The sequence below is a fragment of the Macrobrachium nipponense genome, chromosome 44 (genome assembly GCF_015104395.2).
Source record: "Macrobrachium nipponense isolate FS-2020 chromosome 44, ASM1510439v2, whole genome shotgun sequence".
Classification (NCBI taxonomy): domain Eukaryota; kingdom Metazoa; phylum Arthropoda; class Malacostraca; order Decapoda; family Palaemonidae; genus Macrobrachium; species Macrobrachium nipponense.
The window spans coordinates 29,182,030-29,207,029 of NC_087221.1; the positions used below are offsets into that span (position 1 = coordinate 29,182,030).

The following is a 25,000-nucleotide window of genomic DNA, read 5'->3' on the forward strand; positions in this document are numbered from 1 at the left end:
TATTATTATTATTCTCGTAGTAACCCTGCATTTAAGCATATTTTATTGAATTTAATTGCTGCTACAGTGCCATTCAGCTTAAAGTAATCTTTTTCTATTCTTCTGATATTCTCTTTTTCTTCTTCAGCCTTCCCAAAGAAGAAAAAGACAACATCAGAATAATAGATAAAAGATTACTCCAAGCTGAATGGCATGGTAGCAGCAATTAAATTCAATAAAATGTGCTATTATTATTATTATTAAAATATAAGCTTCCGAAAAGCCAACAAAGAGGGAAAATTTGCCATGCATAAATAGATGGCATGCAAATTCAGACCACGGATCCTCGCTCGCAAGGAATGTTGATGCTATTCGTGATATGCGACCAAAAATTTTATTGTTTACTGTTGACATTATTTCATAATAACATTTCATATCCGTGAATACCAGTGGATGGATAGACGATGGGATGAAAAGCGTAAACAAAGTGTATACTAATAATTGGTTTTTGGGGGTGGAGAGAGAGAGAGAGAGAGAGAGAGAGAGAGAGAGAGAGAGAGAGAGAGAGAGAAGAGTGGTAATTTTGATCACTTTTCTGTAAAGCAGCAACTTTATATGACAGAAAGACAGTCAGACGTTTTGATGACTTACGTAATGATATCATTTTTCAAGCAAGAGAGGGAAGAGGATTATTCAATGGTTATGTAATACACTGAATTCGGGAGGGGGGAGGGGGTGGTGGCGTGGGCCCGGGGGTGGGGGGGGGGGGGCGGTGGCCGGCGGTCTTTATATTCACTGCAGATGGAAACTCCCTTTATGATAGTTGCCAGAAGGGAAAAACAAGCATTGCATGTTTACCCAACAGCAATCGTCATCATCCCTCATAAACGCATTGCAGATACCTAGAAGCGGGCCATCCCACCCAAGGAAAGAGTAACTACAGTCTTTTTTTTTTTAATTCATTACTAAGAAGCTATTACACAGACGAAGGCTAGATACTTTCTTCGCTTTTTTTTCTGTCTGGTTTTGTGTGGTTGCAAGTGCGTGTGTAAGTGCGTGTGTTTGTTGGGGGGTGGGTGGGGATCAGGAGAGGGAGGATTCTGACAGACAGTTAAGAAGCATAATGTTTTAGTTAATGATGGCTGGTCCACTACCTTGGCTAATGTTTCTATTATTTTTATTTCAGCAGTGTAACCTTCGAGTTTGATACATACAAAACCTAAAAAATTGTAGCTTTACCTGTGATTTCTGAGTCGGTTGAAAATTTGTAATTATAAAACATATAGATATATAAAATCTTTCGTTTTGGGATTAATTTTATTATCATAAAATCTTCCGCTTTCAAATTTTTTTTATCATGAAATATTCCGTTTTCAAATTTGTTTTATCATGAAATATTCCGTTTTCAAACTTTTTTAAATAAAATTTTCCGTTTTCATTGCCACGATAACATTTGATCAAACTGTACCTAAGCACTTACCACAGAAGCTCTACGAAAGTAATCTCCCGGGGCATCAGTGCTTAGAAACTACTAACAGACCATAGGGATCCTTTGCTATAGGCAGTGGGAAACGACGAGGCCTGCGGGGAGTTAGCAGTGTGATGAATGACCATGAATGTATAAAGAAACAATCCTTTCCGGGCGAAGTGCTTCAGGCAACTATCAAAGAGTAGTAATTAGAGAGAGTACGGGATTTGTATATTTATCTCTAAAAAACAGTCAGTGTGGGAACTCTTAATATCAAATATCATATCAACAGAGAGAAATTCAACTCAGAAAGGGATTTATTTAGAGATCGCTAATCCGCTTTCGTGACGGATGTGTATCTTATGTAAGATGAAAAAATATGAGTATGACTCGAAGCTAAGATAAATAAGATTTTATTTTTGCTAGTGTATGGACGAAGTCGCTGCCTTCATTAACAGTATGAAGACAATTTATAATATTATACCTACTTTATCACAGCACAATTTACAATCCTCTCGCTCTCTTTAAACTCCGGAAGACTTCATTTTCATTAGTGTTTCCAAAGTCGCGTGACTTGGGTATATTTTAAAGAAATACGAGAAGTTTGCACTTGATATTATTTCTCTATTCCTGAGTAAAGCTCAAGTTTTTAAAAATGATGTCACTTCTCTCTCTCTCTCTCACACACACACCACACACACACATACACACACAGAGGATGATTCACATTTAGGAACAGTTTTATATACACGTGGATATGTTGAAGAGAGAGAGAGAGAGAGAGTGAGAGAGAGAGAGAGAGAGAGAGAGAGAGAGAAGTGGCATCTATTTGAAAAACGAAACGTTCAGAATCCGCAAACCACCGCCAAGTCCAGGCAGTCCGCCCTTCCCTACACCGACAGGTTCTCCTTTCCAGATCGAATTTCCCCCAAAATCAAATTACATGGAACTGAAAAAAGCCCAGTAGGGGAGACCGGGGCTAGTTGGCTACAGGGTTAAGATAGCACGCACACTGAATATCTTTAATGATACGAATTTTGCAAATATATTTTCTTTTCTATTCCCGATAATAAAAATTGTAAAAAGTGTGCCAACTATCCCCAATCTTTCCTTCACGAAAAACTTTATGAAAAGGCAAATTAGTTTCTTATCTTACTCGACTGTCAAAGTAACAAACAAGAACAAAAAAAAAGAAAAAAAAAACTTCGGGAAGGTAACGAGAAGTGGAAGATTCAGAGAAGTTAAGTCGTCATTAGTCACTGAAGTGTGAAAGCTACAATCACAGTCAATGTAATTGTGAAAGTTGCAAATCTATTCCTATATCCAATTTTATCGATGATAATTTCCTTATCAAGTCTTTAAAGGCATTAGGAGTAACGAATATATCCTTGTATTGTCCTGCTAATAAATTCTGTTTGAATGATAATGAAACACCGCCTATTTCACAACCGTCCTATAGCTTCGTTGAGTCGAATTGAGTTGAACATAAAATGTAGGCCAAAGGCCAAGCACTGAGACCTATGAGGTCATTCAGCGCTGAACTGGAAATTGACAGCAAAAGGTTTGAAAGCTGTCACAGGAGGAAAACCTCAAACCAGTTGCACTATGAATCAAGTGTTCGGAGAAGGTGGAAAGTAAGATGAAGAAGGAGTGTATGAAAGGAGATACAGTAAAAGGAACGAAAGGGGTTGCGGCTAGGGGCCGAAGGTACGTTGCAAAAAACCTTAAGTAATGCCTACAGTGCACCGCATTAGGTCCACTGATGGAACTACCTCCCTGCGGGGTCCTAGCTTCGTAAACCAGCATTAGTTATCCTTGTTAGAAGCCTATCTACCCAGTCTCTCCATGAGTCCAAACCACCAATAGCCAATCGATGACAAATTTTCAGTCGTACTTTACACAACTTTTTACGAATATTAAACGATCATAAACCCAAGCTGACATAACCCATCATCATAATCACAAACAATCAAAGCACTTGAAAAAAAAAAACAGCCAATAGTGGGCCAGATGTTTCATTATTCGGGGTTGAAAAGGCTATGCGGATGGGAAGGGAGATAAAAACTCCCGTAATTACCCACCAACCGTCCGCTGCAAAAATAGGATAATTACATAACTTCACTGCCATCGTCCTGGAATGTGAGTATTATCTCTCTCTCTCCCTCTCTCTGCTTTTTTTTTCATTTCAAGTATTGATTAGAATGCATAACTGGCTATTATTACATCTTTATTAAAAAAAGGTACCTCTCTCTCTCTTTAATACCAGTTGTAATAATTAAATATAACTGGTTATCATCAGATCATTTTCATAAGTGATATACACACTCTCTCCCTCTCTCTGTGCTTTTTTCCTGTATGTATAATATTGTAAAACTTGTTAACATCATATCTCCTTTACAAATGATACCACCTTTCTGCGTGTGTTTTTACCAGTATGTATTAGATTGTAACAATGGTTATTATCATGTCTTATGCAGATGGTACCACCTTTCTGTGTATGTGTGTGCGTTTTACAAGCATATATCAAACTGTAAAACTGGATATCATCATATCTCTTTTACAAATGGTACCACTTCTCTCTCTCTCTCCTCTCTGCGTGTATGTGTGTGTATGCGTTTTTCATCAGTATGTATTCGACTGTAACACTGGTTATCATCATATCTATTTTGCAAATTGTACCACCGCTCTTTCTCTCTCTCTCCAGCGAGCACGCTTAGAGCAAAAGCGTGTCTCCCAGCTATTATTCTAGCCAGATACCCAAGAGCCTTCCAGGGAGAATGTGTGTGTGTGTGTGTGTGTGCGTGAGGAATTTTGGGGAATGAAAATATATCATAATAAGTTTATGGCATGATGCCATCATCATACATTCGTGGAATACGTAACGCGCCGGGCGTTTAAAAAAAAAAAAAAAAGTCTTTCCTCTCGCGTGTCTTTGTGCATTTCCGGGTCTTTATTCGCGAGCTGGCGGCCGCTTACGGGTCTTAATATCGCACGCGATGAAAGAAATCCCTCTTCTGGGAAAGCAAAAGGAGATTGCGCTGAAAGCGGAGCAGATACAGAGGCGAATTCGTGCGTTTACGTTGGGCAAATCTGTGCATGCGTTTAAGTCGTACTTAGTTACACAAACACAAACAGAGTATATATATGTGTGTGTATATATATATATATATATATATATATATATTATATATATATATATATATATATATATACTTAAGTAAAGGACGTGAGTCGAAAGATCTTGTAGCTACTCCAGTGTTTCACTTTCCTTTGTGGCTAATACCTTTATTTATGCATTTATCACGTTCCAAACTTTCGTGATTCAGTTTTATATATATATATATATATATATATATATATATATATATATATATATATATATATATATATATATATATAACAAACTTACATACATATACCTCAGTCTTCTATATAAATCATCTGTTACGAAAAAATGATTTCCCCCAAAAAGGAACAAAGATTACTCAAAATATCTAAAGGGCCATTTGGGCGTGACTTTGATAAAGCCTTCCATTCACTCCTCTCGGTTATATGGGAAACGGGCACCAACGGTAAAAGCGAATGGGAAAAAAAGAGAGAGAAATAACAAAATTCATTATTTTACAGACATTTGAAAAATATAAATAATAAAGACGTTGGGAGTTATCATTGGCTTGTCAGGGATACCAAAACGATTTTTTTCAGTTAAATAGTTTTTGTTTTCTAATTCAGTCACAATTTACGCGTGTGAACTTGTTATCTCATACTAAAAAGAATAATAATCAAGTTATCCATTCGTATCGTGATGAGTAAACAGGAAAAAAATTTGACTTAGAGTAACTAATTAATGTTCACCATTATTTCCTCCAGCATCGCCTTCATGTGCTTTACCTTTCACAAATATCCACTCATCTCTTCTAAGTACTTGTTAGTATACTAACACTTCCGGCTATTGCTGTAGCCCAGTTGACGCTGTCAAGTTTTACTCTCCAATTTGGTTGTGCGAAGGACATTTCTCCACCACCACTATCACATCTACATATGCTTCTTTCATAATTTAACTTATGGTATAGTTTTTTTTGTTTAGCTGGGCCCTGGTGTGTCATGGTACGTCACTCAGATGCTGCGGGTTTGCGTCTCCCCCAGGCCGATGAAAAATTGATGGCTTTGTATCATGATGAGTTACTGCTGCAGTGTGGGGTCTTCGGTGGGAGTTCGAATCAACAGTCTTTGGAAGCTAGAATTTCAAGTCAAGTGCCCCTGTGTGCTGGTTTCATTTGAATAGGTTTCATCTACCGATATATAATAATAATAATAATAATAATAATAATAATAATAATAATAATAATAATAATGCCTCTATCTTGCAACTGACTCCTAGTTTTGACATTAAAACTTCGTTCTTATACTGTCATTCACGTCCGTATTAGACTAATGTATGCTTTTATATCCGAATGTAATTTCAGTCTGTTTGGTTTTCAAATCTTATTCGATTTGCCTATTGGTTGATTTGCATTGCTAGTTTTTATTTAGTTTCAAGGGACGATATAACTTTGGATAGAGAAAGAAAAGGTATCAGTACAGGTTATCCTGAGTTGGGATTTGGTTTAAGTTATTTACCTACAGAAAAGGAAATTTATTTGTTATAACTGTTTACTCTTTAGCAACTAATCTGACATTACTTGCTGAATAGAAGCAACAAAGGAAGTAAAAATCGGCGAAATCGAGTTTTCTGCACAGCGCATAATGCTGTATGAAACTCTTAGCCACAACCCGTGCAACTTTCAGCCACAGTCTGGAGGTTGCCTGTGTTGCCACCTATAGAGGTACCAGATTCACGATATTGGCTAACTGTACCCTTAAATAAAAACAAAACTACTGAGGTTAGAAGACTGCAATTTGGTATGTTTGATGAGTGGAGGGTGGATGATCAACATACCAATTGGCAGTTCTCTAGCCTTAGTAGTTTTTAAGATCTGAGGGCAGACAGAAAAAGTGTAGACGGGCAGGCAAATAGCTATCTCAATAGTTTTCTTATACACTAAACTAAAAAAATAAAAATAAAAAAAAGCCGAGGGGAGGGAAATGCTCTGAAGAGAAGACTCATAAGTTATAAGGCTTTAGGGGCCACGATTGAGGTATGACCCAGCATAACCGTTGTATAACCAGAATATAACCGAGATTGATGGGGGGGGGGGGGGGGGGGGGGGGGCATCATGTCCTAATCCCCGGGCCAATATACCCACCTTTTTTGAATGATGTAGGCCTCCTATTGCTGCTGGAGGGAGCGGGAGAAAAATATGATCTGAGCTATATATCTTGAGGTTCCTCTTTGCCCTCCAAGAAAGGGTTCAAGATCCCCTTTTGTGGTGGTGATTTGCTTTTTTCTGGTTTCTTGGTGTGTTTTTTTTTATTCTTTTCCCACTATTTCTTGATTGTTTTTCCTTTAAAATATCGTGATATTATCTGTAGGAAGTGTTTTGTCTGTGGTCTTAGCATAATCTCAAAAATTTTATTTTGTATGACATTATTGTGTAAGTTTGTCAACATTTCTATTTTTTCCCCTATCATTGAAATGTTCTTTCATATCTTTATCACTTCAATTTCTCGTGCTGATCACAACAGCGACATTTGAAGCGCTGGCCAGTAAGGAAAATTATATTGATGATACTTAAGAATTTTGTATGAAGTTACTCCACGGTTTCCGCAGAACTGAAGAAACATTTAATGAAAATAAATGCAAATGAAAATATATTTAGAGTTAAATTTCCAAAGAAAAGGAAAACATTTAGGTAACTGAAATGCAGCACATTCCAGGCAGCGTTTGCTCCTAAGGGTTTATAAAACATAAGCTTTTGAAAATTCGAGAAGAATACGAAAGAAGTAATAAAAAAGGACAAAAATAAATGAATAAACGGAGCTGCAGGAAAGAATGAAATATCCAAATACATTCGTGTGTGCCTCTGCCAGGTCCTGCCTGTGCATCCAAATGTATTTATTCCTTTGTGAATATATTCATAATTCCATGATCACATTTCAATACTAAGCGCTTTACAGTTTGAATTAAAATTCTTTCAGGAGAAGAGACCAAATTCGTAATAGTTAGGGGGCAAGAAAATAAAGTTTTTTAATACCGTTGACATTTTCAAAGCATAAATTTATAATATTTCATTTTTGTTGTGCTCTTAGAGAGACCAGTTCCCCACCTTAAATAGATTTCAAAATTAAGTAGTGATTTGTACACTTGTGAACGTTTGTGCTCTAAAATAATGAGGATTTAGTTTTCGTAACTTATCCATGTTATGTGGTGGTCAATAATAGAAAGAGGGCGATGTTAAACAATATCAAATTTAACACTCGTGCGAAAGTTGGGTTGTCGTGTGTTCTCTGTAGGTTCTGATTTAAAAAGATCTGACTCTTCTGTAAAGGAATAGTATCTCAATATTCAGGCAAAAAGAAAGCTCCAAACATTAACCAGGCTAATTCCTACTATCTTGGCCTCCGCCGAAAGCCTCGTTCATATGCCATGCCCAGCACCTTGAGAAACTGTGATAGGTCATTGTGAATTGATTGACTGATTTCAGGGAATTTAGGCTGTCAAGCCAAGCGCTGGAGCTCTTTCGGACATGCTACCCGTAAGACAGTGTAAAGAAGGCGCTTGAGTGGTTGGACAGCAAGATAAAGAGAACCAGAAAATAAAGATGAAATACAAGGATCTAAAACCGGGAAAAGTTAAGTATAATTTAGATTAACTCGACCACTGAGCTGATTAACAGCTCTCCTAGGGCTGGCCCGAGGGATTAGATATTTTTTACGTGGCTAGGAACCAATTGGTTACCTAGCAACGGGAGCGCCTCAGTGGGGTGGTCGGTTTGGTGTGCCATCTCGGTGGCCGAGGGTTCGATTCTCGGGCATTCCACTGAGGAGTGAGAGATGTGTACTTCTGGTGATAGAAGCTCACTCTCGACGTGGTTCGGAAGTCTCGTAAAGCCGTTGGTCCCGTTGCTGAATAACCACTGGTTCCTTGCAACGTGAAAACACCACACAAACAAACAAACAAACAAACAAAACCTAGCAACGGGACCTACAGCTAATTGTGGAATCCGAATCACATTATATCGAGAAATGAATTTCTAATCACCAGAAACAAATTCCTCTGATTCCACCTTGGCAGAGCGGGGAATCGAACTCCGGACTACCGACGCGATAGGCGAGAACGTAACCACTCGTCCAACGAGGAACTGGAACTGGGAGAAGACACCACAATTTCACGAAGAAAGAAAAAAAGCTGGACTGTAGGTCAAGTGAAAGGCTCTAAAAATGGATGCATCTAGGGGCTGCAGGTTACGCTGCGAACACCCTCTAGCAATCCCTACAGTGCAACGCTTGAGGTGCACTGACGGCACTAACCCCCTGAAGTTGTGATGCTTTACTAAGTTTCCCGCATTTGTAACGGAGGTCATTAATGCCAGTATTATTTTTTTATGTTATTATTTTATATAGAATTGTTGTTATAATTATTTATATTAATTTTATTTATATTTTTATAATTTTTATTTTTATTATTGTTTGACGAACTTCTTCCCTTGGTTTCCACTGTTAGGCTCATAGAAGGAATTCAAGAATTTGAACTAAAGTATAATGAAGACCTAACAGCTGACATAAATAGAATTTGTCTACAGAAATGTTGAAGAATTTTGCCAATTTCTCTGTTTCTAACTTCCTTTCAGAGGACAAAACTTTCTCCCTCCGACGGAAGGACAACTTCCCTCCAGAAGGGGAATTTCCATCCCCCTTTGGGAGGACATAATTCTCACTCTTCAGGAATCTACATTTCTGAGGGGAATGTATCTCTCCGAAAGCTCAATATAGAATATATTATATTAATAATCATTCAAAACGTTTCATTTATTCCCACTCCATTTTCACCCGAATCATGCACGCAACTGAACGGCATTAACGTAATTTTTTTTATAAAGGCTCTAAACTTTAAAAGCTTTGAGACTGGAAGAGCCCAAAAGCTCTAATTCTCTAACGACTCTTCCCACCTAACTGACCCTTCTGTCCAGAATTTCAACGAGGGAAATGACCGCATGCAGGTTTCCTTCCTTCTTAAACAATGCCAACGTAGGGGAGTTCTTGAACGCTAATTCTCTGAAAAAAAAAAAAAAAAAAAAAAAAACTCTAACTGTCTAAGGGTTTTAAGACTTCTTGTGATTTACGTGTTCAGAATTCCACTAAGAAAAAGGAACGCCTATAACAGTAAGAATCTTTATGAATGAAAGTCGTTGGACATATTATCTCTGTCTATCAATAATCTATATATGTATATTATATATATATATATATATATAATATATATATGTGTGTGTGTGTGTGTGTGTGTCATTGTTATAGCCACAATGCCTTCTTAACTTTGGATACGCTTGTCAATACAAAGCCTTAAGATCCAAGTGCAAGAAATATGAAGAAATTATGATGTTCGGTAGCGGGAGACGAACCCGCGCTTCCATAATCACGACGAGGTCACGTTGCCGACCTGACCACGAGAAGGATGAAAGTCTATTGCCTGTTATACATACATGTTACCTGTCGTTTTCAGATATATTTATTGGAGTAGGATTAGACCCATCCTCACTATCGTAGCCAAGTGGGCAATCGTTTTTTTAGTGCCCACATGGGTACAATGGTGAGGATAGGTCTATTCCAGCTCTAATAATTATGTTTGAAAACGACAGGTATAGGTATTTATAAGAGGCAATAGACTTTTATCGTTCTCGTGGTAAGGTCGGCAACGTGACCTCGTTGTGATTACGGTAGCTTGGATTTGTTTCCGGCTACCGGACATCATAATATCTTTATATTTCCTGCATCTGGATCTTAAGGCTTCGTAATGACAAGCGCATCCAAAAAAAGCGTGAAGAATTCGAGAAGTTAAAACTGACCAATAGGTTCTACACACACATACACACACATATATATATAGTATATATATATACTATATATATATATATATATATATATATACGATATATATATATATATATATATATATATATATATATATATATAACGGTGTTCAAAGATTGTTTCGTTTCAGGCTCATTCAGTTCTGATTATATATATATATATATATATATATATATATATATATATATATATATATATATATATATATATATAATATATATTATATATAACGGTGTTCAAAGATGTTTCGTTTCAGGCTCATTCAGTTCTGATTATTTATATATATATATATATATATATATATATATATATATATACATATGAAAATATATCATTTGGGAGGTAAAGTGAATTTAGATATTAAAGGACATTTGTAGCTTGAATTGATATATAAATGGATCACGGTTGCGATGTGATAATTATTCAATATATATATCATCATATATCATATATCGTCCATTCCGAGCAGCAGCCATAGCAATAAAAAAAAAAAAAGCATATACACACACACTTAGAGGAAATAATTGGTGAACTATTTGATTCTCCCGAAAGTTTATATCCAATTTCACAGGGGGTCTCCCTTTGACGAACTGTCAGGAACACGAACAAACTTCAGCCTGACACGTCCCTCACATTCTACAGGAAACTTTCCCTCGCAATACTACCTTTCTATTTCGATTAAAATCGTAGATAACCTTCCGGGAACGGGGGAGGAAACCTGGAAAACACATCCATCAATATTTAAATTGTTTTATTCTGGAGTTAACATGCATGATATTTGAGAATTTCACAGGTTTTTTCTAACCTAAATTCTGGATTTCAATTTCGACTGTAACTGTAAACCGCTGAAGTGGAAAAACAGGAAACAAATCCATCAGTTTTAATTAAAAATACAGCAACCTTTATTATTCTTAGTTTATGCTGAAGAATTTCATGTTTTTTTTATTCTTTTTTTGTAAATGTTGTGTTTCGAATTCGACCTTGTGATTACAGATATTGGAAAAATAATAAGTATTTTTAATTTGATTATTTGTTAACTCCCTCCCAATTTTACCATGCTTAAAGAAATTTTTTTGAAAAAATTGCAATTGATTTATTTTTTCTAAATGCAGAAATCAGTTCCGAAGTTACGTTAAAATAAGAGTTATTGCATAATAGACTCATGCCACCTTAATTATAATTTCTAAATTCAAAAGCCATGTGGTGCATGTGTCTATGTGTGCGCATGCGAGTATGTTTGTAGACTCTTCAATGTAGTAGTAGTGAATTTAGCATCTGCCAGACTTCCACTGAATGTTTATATTTAGATGAAGTGTGGGGTTGTATTATCACAAAACTTGGTCCTTCTTGCTGTTAACCATAAATAGAGCATCTTCCATCGTAGATTATAATAAAAGTGTTATTTTGCCCAAGAAATATGTTGTACAAGGCGAAATCCAGAATATAGAAAATTAATGCACTAAAAATGGCAACAATTACAATAACTGATATTTGATCATTATTACGTCACATCTGGTTATCGTAATACTGCTCTTCAATATATTACTCATTTAGATATCCATTGGATCGTATTGCTCCGAAAATCTAGCAAACTGAAGAAAAAAAAATCTACCATATTGCTACTTCATTTGAGTTTTATCAACAACGAAATGGCAGAGGATTTTCAGGGGGCGTCAAAGAGCAGAATAGATTCATCTCTCTCGTCGACAGTAGGAGAGATATATGAATTACTTATTTGCATTACATAAATAAATTCTAATTGAAATCATACACCTTAGGAATGGGTCACACTGTAGCCCTGGAAGGCCAGTAGAGCAAGTGGGTGAATAATTTCAGTTATAACTTATTTATGTAATGTAATACATACATCTGCCTGTTACGACGCTAAGTTCGTACTTACCGTCAGTCGTTCGACAGTTTGGGTCGACAGGAAAAACCGCCCTGTGATTTTCCCGCGAGGTCGATAGATAGGAGATAGCTTATAGTATTTAGGCCAAATGCCAAGCACTGGAACCTATGAGTTTATTCAGCTCTGAAACGGAAATTACCAGCAAATATGAAAGAAAGGATTATGAGGAGGATAACCTCGCAGTTGCACTATGAATAAAATGTCAGGAGAAAGAGTGAAAAGTAAGATGGAAGAATATGAACGGAGGTACAGTAAAAGGAATGAACGGGGTTGCAGCTTGTGACTGAAAGGACGCTGCAAAGAACCTTATAGCCATGCCTACAGTGCACTGCGTGAGGTGCACTGACGGCACTATAGACTCGGTTCAGTTCTCTAGAGGTCATGTGAAACAGAATGTTTGTTTGTATGGTGCTTTTACGTTGCATGGAACCAGCGGTTATTCAGCAACGGGACCAACGGCTTTACGTGACTTCCGAACCACGTCGAGAGTGAACTTCTATCACCATAAATACACATCTCTCACTCTTCAATGGAATGGCCGAGAATCGAACCCGCGACCACCGAGGGGAGAAGCAAACAACAAACCAACCACGCTTGAAACTGAATGTGAAGGGCTTGTTGTAAGATTTCATTTAATTTACTAAAAGGTATACAAGACTAAAATTCACAACCATACCATAGAGCGTCAGTACTGACAAATAGACCTAAGATATTTCAATATTCTTACTCTCTCTCTGAAAATTAAATGAATAAATAAAAACTTTCCCCCTATATGAACATAGGCCTAGACTAATTTCTACTCCTCTCTCTCACACACACTGCATAATACTTCGACCGATCGTCGAATCGATGCGGCAGATTGTTAAATATTTCCCTTCGCTAGATATGACGTTATTTATTAAATTCAAATAAAATATCAACCGAGCAATTTGTGGAATATCACCAAAGTATACATTCTCGCTGTATGCGTAATGACTGCGGAGCGAATATTGCTTCATATATAATAGTTTCAATAAAGTATCAAATTCCCATTTCCATTATGCTGAGTAATGCATATTACACAGGGACTTCCGTTTCCCAGCTGCTCCAGTTACTGATGCTACATTAATATTATAATAACTATTACTGGTATTACCACTGCTACTACAACTCCTATTGATAGAAATCATAGACCTATAAACCAGCTTGGAAGCCATTATTATTGTAATTAGTACTACTACTTCTACTAGTTTTACTAGTGTAATACAAACACATAATATATATATATATATATATATATATATATATATATATATATATATATATATATATATAGTATATATATATATATATATATATATATATATATATATATATATATATATATATATATATATATATATATATATATATAATCTTATACTCTAGCCCTAGACCATAATAGCAGCTGACATGTGCAGCCATTTAATAGCAAAGTCGTATTTTAAGGCAATTTGTGCCCGTCAGTTAAACCAAAACCACCGAGAGAGACTCTGTGGTCTCGGTTAAACTGTTTGGTTAGTATCTCTACAGGATAATGTATATGAATCCCAGAGTTATATGTTCTTATCTTATCTTATATCTCTTTATTTATTTTCAAATACACTATAATCGCGATGAATATCCAGAAATGGCATCGTAGCTTCACTATATCGTTTATATGTTATTACTACCAAAGGGGGCAAGAAAATCAGTTATTGCACAGACTATAAACGAATGTAAGTAAATGTTTCAGCTATGTGCTTGCATCTTCACATCGTCAGAATGAGCACTGAGGAAACTGGTGTCCGATTCTATGGATCATACAAATGCGTTGTGAGAGCTGCTGACAATTACACACTTCAAGCAAATTTCTACATTGAAATATAGTATTACAACGTAAGTAACAGACTAAATATGGATTACAAGGGTAGAAATTAAAATTAATGTTAAAGACACAACGTCACATTACTTTCGGACAACGGGACGAGTCCATAATGTCAACCGTGAGGCCTCTTCAGGGTCTGGCCAACAATGGCAGTAACAGGTGTAAGTGATTAGTGCAAACTCCATTTTTTTTTAGTTGGAAGAGCATTAATCTGCCTGATCTACAGTCATCTCTCGTTTTCTCGGTGAGTAACTGGTATAATGAATTGATGTACTACTTGTATGAACATTCTTCATGGCGTATAGAGCAGTATTGCAATTCGAGGCTTTCTGAACATACTAGGCCTAAGTCACGCCTCAAGATTCATTGGCCGATAATGCAACCCCTTTTAGCACTTCGGGAAAGTATAAAAAAAAATGTTGTTTATTTGTATAAACTTTGTCAAAAGTATAGGGTTAATTACGTATAACTGGGGACAAAAAATAAATGACTTGTTTCATAAGGCTTGTATCAAACAAATATAGGCCTAATGTCCTAAGCCCTCATTGTAACGTTATAAAGTTCATGATATTGGTAAAGATAGGAGACGATTTCACATTGTCTGATTATTCCGATAACGTACTAGGTTCAGCCATACACATGAATGTAAAAAATTGTATTAATGAAGAAACTGACGAAGATACATACTACTGTTTAGCCTATAGACTGCTTCTACTTGAGATATCCCGCCCAAACTTGAGCCCGAGACATTGGTGCTCTCTCTCTCTCTCTCTCTCTCTCTCTCTCTCTCTCTCTCTCTCTCTCTCTCATTGTTCTGATAACGTGCTAAGCTCTGCCATACACATGACTTTAAAAAAATGTTGTATAAATCAAGAAACTGACGAAAATTTATACTGTATATATACCTAGTCTAGACTGTTTCGATATCCATCCCACCCAAACTTGAGCTTGAGACGTTGGTAGTCTTTGTCTCTCAATGTTTCTTATGTTATGGCGAGAAATGAGACAGTCCATATAAGAAAACATTAACCATTTGTCCACGCAATACGTGGTTAGGCTATATACGTTCAAATGAAAGATTTTTGCCCCGGCAAAGTTACGAACTGATTTGGGAACCAAGGCGTATTGAATTTTTCGACCACTCCGGTCCCATCCAATGTATGGAGTACATGTCGATTTTGGCATTCTTGTATTAAATAGGGAACAACGTGCATGGGTTTGCTATAAATTTGTTGCAGGCAGCTTTCATTTGATGAGGGATGAGAACATGAGACTTTGAAATTCATACTTGGGATATTGTTAGACGGAATTGCACCCATCTTCCTAAAGAACAAGAAAGCATATAACAAGACAATGGGAACAGGATAGCAATCAGGTTAGGTTAGGTTAGGCTTAACCACCGAGTTTTGGAAGCCGATGTAATATTTCTCTGTTTTGTGACTGCTTGGATTATCTGAAAAATTTCTGGATTAGGGTAATAAATAGTGGTTATGTCAGGACAGAAGGTTCATATTTGACGATGGGCCTGGTACTGTAGAGTGTTTGATTCCTTGGCTGAGCCCTGTAGGCTAGGCTAGGCTAGCCTAGGAAAGTGAGTTTTGGAAATGCAATGCTTTTTTTTGATCAGGTGATATTGTATATGCTGTTTAACATGGAGCAGAGAATTTTGTTCATAAAAAGTTGTAAGTTTTGAACGGTGAAATTGTTTTTCTTTTATTTCCTACATATTCCCAAGAAATTAATATTTATTGGTTAACAGAGGGCAGAAATCTTGTATTTTTTAATGTTGTAAGGTAGGCGAGCCTAGGCCATTAAGGCTTAGAAGTTGAAGTAATATTTTTGTTTTCTGACTTCTAATAGATTTTAAAGTTAATGGTTAAAGTATGTTAAATGTTTAAATTGATTATCTTGGCTGAGTTAATGTACAGAAAAGTTTACCTTTGTATGTAAAGCAAGCATACCAATGTTGAATCACGATAGCAGAAAACAGGTTGAGAATGGGATAGCAATCAAACTCCATGCATGGGAAAGATTTTAGTTTGATATCTTTCTCTCGATGGTACATAGGCCCAGTAAACAGTTAATGGAAGACGCTGTACCATCAGAAACACAAACAAGTGACGTTTTATTCTTGAAAGCATTTACATATGAAATGGAGTAAAGATAGTCAAGCTGTGGCATGTTTATCGGTATGTAAGAAATACGGTTAGGTTAGTTTAGGCCACTGGTTGTGGAAGTTGAAGTAATATATTTTTTATTTTGTTACTGTTTGGATCTCCTAAGAAAATTTAGGGTCTGGGTAAAAAATGCTTGTCGTGTTTTAAGACAGGAGGTTTATATTTGATATTTTAGAGGGCACAATGGAGATGAGTGCTGTTGGCTAGGCTAGCCTAGACTAATACGTTCACATGAAAAGTTTAACATGGGACAGAAAATAATTTTTTGTTGATATTTGATATGCATTGTGCAAAACAAGTAGCAAGATTTGAAAGAGGAACTATTTTCCATGTGTTTATGCACCCAAAATATCTTATTAGGTTAATATTCTTTGATTAAAGAGGGCAAAAGGTTTGTATGTATTTGTTACTGTTGAAGCGAATCAAGCTTTGGCTATAGAGCTTTGAAAGTTGAAGAGACATCTTTCTGCATTCATTCAACAAATTTTAAGATGAGGTTAATATTTACTGTTAAAATAGGGCAGAAGGTTTATATGTGTTAACATTTGAGTGATACTTTACAGAAAAGCTGACCTTTGTATAGCTTAGCTGGCCTGAAACCTAGTCGTCTTTGACCTATATATATAGATATATATACATACATATATATATATATATATATATATATACTATATATATATATATATATATATAATATATATAATATATATATATATATAATATAGTGGTATATGTGTATACGTATTATGCAGCTTATATATCACTATATGATATATACAGACACACACACACACATATATATGTATATATATATATATATATATATATATATATATATATATATATATATATATATATATATAGTTGTGTGTGTGTGTGTGTGTGTGTATTGTGTGTGTGTGTCAAAGAGGACTAGGAAAATATTGTCAAATATATAATGTTACCAATCGACCATTTTATTTTAGGCCAACTAAGCTATACAGCTTTTCTATAAAGTATCTCTCAAATGCTAACAAATATAAACCTTCTGCCCTATTTATTTTAACAATAAATGTTAACTTTATTTTAAAATTTGTTGGATGAACGCAGAAGGATGTTACCTCAACTTTCAAGCCTCTATAGCCAAGGCCTGACTAGCTTCAACATTAACAATATATATAAACCTTCTGCCCACTTTTAATCAAGACTATTAACCTAATAAGATTTTTTTTGGATGATGCTAGAAACACAAGAAAAATGTACTGAATATATAAAGTATAATATATATAATATATATTATATATATTTATAGATATATATATATATATATATATATATATATATATATATCTATATATATTTCTATTTATATATATATATAGATATATATATATATATATATATAAATATATATATATATATATATATATATATAAAGAATATACTACATATACATTATAATTTGTAATAAAAATTGTAAATAAATGTGTGTATGTATTATCATGGACCATATGCGTGACAATTCCATAATTCATTTTGAAGTTAAATATTGATACTGTCATTATAAAAAGAAAATATTTCGGTATTACAGTAGTTGCTTAAGTTGATTGCAATAGTATATTGATTGCTGTAATGTATGCGAAAATTTGTTCTGGTAATGGTTAAGCAAAGTACAAATTAAACATAACTCTGATAACACAAATTGGCTATTTTAGGTATAGTATTTTAAAGAGGTAAATTTTTTGACATCCGTGGCCAGGTTAAGTTAGTTTAGGATGGTAGTTTAATATGGAGCAGTAATAGGCCCTAAACTTTATTTTTACCTGTTTTATCTGTCACTAATACATCATTGTTGAAGTTCTTTAAGGGTTAGCACATCACCTTTCTGGAAGTGTAAAGTAAATCACATCACACAATATTTCAATATAGATTAGGATACTGAGTCTTTGGGCTCGCCATGGTTAACTTGGGTGGGAATAAACACGCAAAAAATGGGCCGAAATGTGTTGTTAGTTTGGTGTTTTTACGTTGCATGGAACCAGTGGTTATTCAGCAACGAGACCAACGGCTTTACGTGACTTCCGAACAACGTCGAAAGTGAACTTCTATCACCAGAAACACACATCTCGCACTCCTCAATGGAATGGATGAGAATCGAACCCGCGACCAGCGAGGTGGGAGGCAAACACCATACCAACCACGCCACAGAGGCATTGTGAACAGAAGATTGATGAGTTATTACATGAACTCATGGCGAGTCATAAGTAAAGGCTAATGTACGAGATAAAGGAGCTAAATTGCGAAATTAAACGCGCCTTTCACATTCTTAGACCTTCACATACTACTTCACTCCTACTTACTAAATCAACACAGCCCGTGTAGAAAAGTCATATAAATTTGAAAGTAAAGGTTAGATCAATGTAGGCCGGGCACTTATCAATATCTCACACATACTGGGTGCGCTCCCCTCTCTCTGTTAATCTATACGTTGTTAAAAAAAATCCCGCCTCATAGTTGATTTAATAGTTTTTGGCATAGATATAGAGAGGGAGATTTCGAATAAAGCGTAAAGACAGTGTGTGTAGGGAAACTTAACCTTAAGAAATAAGTATCCATCGTCTAAATCCATTTCACTGTATGAATTATTATTTTACGAGCATTATTGTATGGAATATATTATCCGCACAAGAGAAAAATAAACCATGTTAACCACATCTGCCCTTGTTGTCTCTGCAGGGTTCTTAAAAAAAAAAAAAAAAAAAAAGCAAGTAAGCAAGGGAGTTCATACGATGGTATGCAGGAAGGTTTTCAGAAATATAATGCGCAGCTCTCTCTCTCTCTCTCTCAAATATCCGAAGTAAAATGCTACTTATATTATTTTTATGGCTCTTTTACTACCGTATTGCGTGTGAGAATGTAAACATCAAGCAGGCAGAGGTGGTAACCTTGATACTACCCTACCAAGGTTGTAGGCGTAAGAGCTTGTGCTAAGTGATTTTTCTTTTTTGGGTTAAATCAAGAGAAAAATGTAAGATTTTTTTCACCCTTTATTTCTTGTTGCATTGCTATATTATGACTTTATGCTTTATAATATAACAGCCTTAATGATTTACGATACTCAGCTGTATTGACTGGTATTTTGTACAGTTTTCGTTACGAGTTTTAGAATTTTCTATCAGCGGGCAGCTAGAATTTTCTATCAGCGGGCAGCTAGAATTTTCTATCAGCGGGTAGCTAGAATTTTCTGTCAGCGGGCAGCTAGAATTTTCTATCAGCGGAAAGCTTGTGTACCTAATATATTAGCGTCTTACAACCTTTTTATCGGTACGTTAACTGAAACCACATATACCAGCGGGAATGTTAGGTTTCCTTAGGTCACATCAAGATGTTCTGTTGAAATTATTTTTATAATTTTTTTTCCTCTGGCGTTTCAACTGTCGGCCATCTGCTGAGGGTTACGAAAGTGAATGAATCATGATACAAGGTACACAGGTCTGTATAGCAGATGGGGGGAGGTTGGGGTGGTTGGGTTATTGCTGGTTGGTGTGTCCTTCCCGGGGCTTGATGACATGACAGCCGCTTCAAGTGTTATTTCAGTCTCTCTCTCTCTCTCTCTCTCTCTCTCTCTCTCTCTCTCTCTCTCTCTCTCTCTCTCTCTCTCTCTCCAGTGTTTGGATTCAGGTTAGGTGCTGGGTGATTTACTGTGTTCTCCTTACAATTGTAGAAAGAAATTATGAGTGTTTTATCGTTCTGATGAAATTACGGAAATATCAACGAATTGGTGTTTGTTCTATAATTTGTATACTTCGTGTACCATTATTACCAACATCCCATTATAATTGCAATCCCGACTCCCCTTCCCTATAGAGGTTACACTGTAATGTGGAAGTTGTTTATTGCCATGTGATGTAGAAATGCTTATGCATCTTAGGCTTACTTGGTGAAAAAAGTCCGTTTGAAATACCGTAATTTAATGTTACTTATGTATATTGTATAGTGGGTAATTGGTCAATGTATTTTTATTCTCTCTCTCTCTCTCTCTCTCTCTCTCTCTCTCTCTCTCTCTCTCTCTCTCTCTCTCTCGTAAGTAGCCATCTTGCTTGGTGAGACGTACCCGCGTGAAGTCAGATTAATCAACAGATATCACAAGTTTAACATACGACTAGAATTTGAGAAATATCTAGAAGTGTTCGTGAACTATCGGTGATAAGATTAGTGTGAAAATAGTAGGATAAAGCGTCTTCTAAGTTAGTTTATCAAGTGTAATACTATAAATCAGAACAAGATGGCAGTAAGTTCCAACTGCGGGAAGAGGTGGCGTAATTTGGCGTGTTTAGCAGATTCGCAATACGATGAGGTAGCAGGAAGGGAACTGGCATTTCTCATCTATGAAATCAGCAACAGTCCTAACCAAAAAGATACAAAAGCATTCATAGATATATTAGAAGGATATAATCCTTCAAACTGGAACAAATCTAATGAAAACATCTTGAAAATAATTGAAGAAGTTCCAAATAAAATCCAAGTGGTCAAGAGACTCATAAAGAAAATATACATAAACCAACATATTCCGACAAAGAAAATGAATAAGGTGAATCTTGTGAATATCCTAATTGATGCATTAGGAAAAAGAATGCCAAAAGCATGCAAACTGTGTAAGGTTTGGTATAGCATAGTCAATCCACAAAACCTAATCAGAAAATGTGCTGCATGCAACATTCCGACCCATCCACAGTGTGCTGAGGTAATACAAGATTTGAGAAAAGATACAAGAATTTTTGTTCAACATGTCTATCATGGATAGACAATGTTATTAAATCAAGATTGAATGTACAAATAGTTGAGGATGAAGAAGAAGAGGAAGAAGGAAGAAGAAGAAGAAAAAGAAGAAGAGGAAAACGGAAGAGAAGTAAACAAAAATGAAATGACAGAAAAAATAAGGAAAACAAAGAACAAGATAAAAGTATGGATGCAGAGATACTCATTGATACTACATATGAGGCAATAAAGCAGCATACCTACGAAGAAATAAATTACGATATGACAACAGAAAAGCAAATCCCGAAGAGGCTCTACCCAGATCTATACAATGACGGGAAAGAGGAAAAAATAGACAAGAAAGACAAAATCTGCAACCTTTTGAAAAGAGGGAATTGCAGATTTGGAGAAAGATGTTACTACAAACATCCTAAGATATGTCAAAACTATGAAATATATGGTAAATGTGCATACTTAGATGGATATGGGGATGATTGCAGAGATCTGCATCCAAAAATATGTAAAAACCTAAAAGAAGGAAAAGGATGTAAGTTCGACAAAAAATGCAAATATATGCACCCTGTAGCCATGAATCATAATCAAATAAATAACCAACCAAGTAATAAAATCCAAAATAAGAAAGAAACAAACAAATAAAGAGAGAAATCAAGAATATCAGGTAAAAGAGAAAAGCAAACCACCAATGAGATATGCAGAGGTGTCAGCAAAAAATTTCAAAGCATCAGCTCCGAAATTCTACTCAAGAGATAATAACTGTATTTATTATGCAAGAGGATATTGCAGAAACGGAGAAAATTGCAGATTCAGACACAAAATGAATAATTATGATGAAGGAAGATCAAATATTATGGAAAAGTTGGATTTTTTAATGTCAGAATTTCTGGAAATGAAAAAAAGAACAACATACCAGAAACAGGAAAGAGACATGGGAAAAATCCTTATTACTACCAGTATTAAATGAAGGAGAAAACACACAAACCATCATAGTGATGAATGCGCAGGGTTTAGTTACGAGTAACTCAAAAAGAAAAATAGAGTACTTAGAAGAACTAACCCAAAATGAAAAGAAAATAGATATAATGAATATAAGTGAAACCTGGTATTCCCAAGAGACTGGGAATGATGATCAAATAAAAGGGTTCCAAACTTATAGATCAGATAGAAAAAATAGGAATCAAGGGGGAACCGCAATATATGGGAAAGACAAAAAACAAGGAAAAATATATGAGAAATATAGTAACTCAGAATGTGAACTAATAGCGGTAGAATTTGAATCTGAAAAATTGATGAACATAGTAATATATAGACCTCCTAATAACTACTAAAGAGTTTGACTTAATAATTGAAAAATTGGATGATATATGTAGAAATCACAAGGACTGGACTATTCTCCTATCTGTGACTTCAACTTTCCTTTCGTAGAATGGAAAGAACGAATAGGAGATTGTGGTTGTACTTATACATATAAAAAAGAGAGTAATAGTAGTGCAAAAGATAAGAGGCAATTTGAAAAGCTATTAGATATGCTACTAGAATACAACATTCAACAAATAAATCACCTGCCAACAAGAAAGGAAAATACTTTAGACCTAGTATTTGTGAACGAGATGAATTATGTTAAAGAAATAATAGTTTATAATGCGAATATTTCAGACCATAATGTCATAGAATTAACAGTTCATTCCAAAGCAAGTGAAAATAGAGATAAGCAAGAAATGAAAAAGTGGGAAGGATATGGAAAATACAACTTCTACAGTAAAAATATAAAATGGTCAGAAATTAATGAAGAATTAAACAAAGATTGGGATAACATTTTCGTAAGTGATGACATAAGGGTAAATACGGAGATATTATATAAAATATTGGAGAAAATAGTGGAAAAATATATACCGAAGAAGAAAAATAAACATCATTCATGCATACCAAGAGACAGAAGGATCTTGTTCCAGAAAATCAGAAAGTGGAAAAAGGTCTTGCAAAAGAAAAAAATGCATGGAAAGTTATAGAACTAAAAAGTAAGATAGAAATGCAGAACAAAAGATTATACAATCAAAAGAAAATGAAAAACGGGACTTGGAAGAAAAAAACCCTATTAAATATCAAGCAAAACCCCAAACTATTATACTCATATGCGAAGAAGATGAATAAAAGAAGAATAGAAATAGGCCCTCTGAGAATTGAAGGGAGATTAACGAATGAAAAAAAGGAAATTTGCAACATACTGGCAGAATGATATAAGAGAGAATTCACCCCTAGAATAGATAATGAAGATAATGATATAGAAGTAAGGGATGAAAATAGTGAATATTTAGCTGACATAGATATTAATGAAGCTGATATTGTGCAGGCTATTAATGAAATTAAAAATGGAGCTGCTGCAGGGCCTGATGGAATTCCTGCTATTTTGTTAAAGAAAGTAGTTCATTCTATCGCAAAGCCACTTGCAATATTATTAAGACAAAGTGTAGATACAGGCAAGATTTATGATGAGCACAAATTAGCATATATTACCCCTACTTTCAAAAGTGGACCAAGACTAGAGGCAAGTAATTATAGGCCTGTGAGTCTAACATCACATATTATGAAAGTGTATGAAAGGGTAATGAAGAAAAATATTATGAAACATTTAATAAAAAATAATTTGTTTAATAAAGGACAACATGGTTTCGTACCCGGAAAAAGTACACAAACCCAACTGTTAGTCCACCGTGAGAACATATTCAAAAATATGAAAAGCGGAAATGAAACAGATGTGGTTTATTTAGACTTTGCAAAAGCTTTTGATAAAGTAGACCATAATATATTAGCGAAGAAAATTAGAAAACACAATATCGTGGATAAAGTAGGAAGATGGTTAAAAGAATTTTTACACAACAGAAAACAGATAGTTATTGCAAACGACGAGAAATCGGATGAAGTCAAGGTAATATCCGGTGTGCCGCAAGGTACGGTGTTAGCTGCAATACTGTTTGTTATTATGATTGAAGACATAGACAATAATGTGAAGGATTCGGTAGTGAGTAGTTTCGCAGATGACACAAGAATAAGTAGAGAAATTACTTGTGATGAAGATAGGAACGCTCTACAAAGAGACCTTAACAAAGTATATGATTGGGCAGAGGTAAATAGGATGGTATTTAACTCTGATAAATTTGAATCAATAAATTATGGAGACAGAGAAAGAAAGCTATATGCATATAAGGGACCTAATAATGAGACCATCACAAATAAGGAAGCAGTTAAAGACCTTGGTGTGATGATGAATAGGAACATGTTATGCAATGATCAAATAGCAACTCTGTTGGCAAAATGTAAAGCAAAAATGGGAATGTGTTAAGGCACTTCAAAACAAGAAAAGCTGAACACATGATTATGCTTTATAAAACATATATTCGTAGTCCACTTGAATATTGCAATATGATATGGTACCCACACTATCAAAAGGATATTGCACAAATAGAGAGTGTACAAAGGTCCTTTACAGCTAGAATAGAAGAAGTTAAGGACCTAGACTACTGGGAAAGACTACAATTCTTAAAATTATATAGTCTAGAAAGGAGAAGAGAACGCTACATGATAATTCAGGCATGGAAACAGATAGAAGGAATAGCAGAAAATATCATGGAACTAAAAATATCAGAAAGAGCAAGCAGAGGTAGATTAATAGTGCCCAAAACTATACCAGGAAAAATAAGGAAAGCACACAGGACATTAATCCACTACGCACCAGCATCGATAATGCAGCGTCTTTTCAATGCGTTGCCAGCTCATCTGAGGAATATATCAGGAGTGAGCGTAGATGTGTTTAAGAATAAGCTCGACAAATATCTAAACTGCATCCCAGACCATCCAAG

General features: G+C 35.3%; 1 long non-coding RNA gene across 1 annotated transcript in view; it reads left to right on the forward strand.

Moving 5' to 3' along the window:
* The first annotated feature begins 14,322 nt into the window (after window positions 1–14,322).
* Window positions 14,323–25,000, forward strand: part of LOC135203847 (uncharacterized) — a 207,106-nt gene continuing 196,428 nt past the window's right edge. Inside the window, exon 1 of the long non-coding RNA XR_010312049.1 lies at window positions 14,323–14,455. This is a non-coding gene — a long non-coding RNA (uncharacterized LOC135203847). The remainder of the gene's footprint in view (window positions 14,456–25,000) is intronic.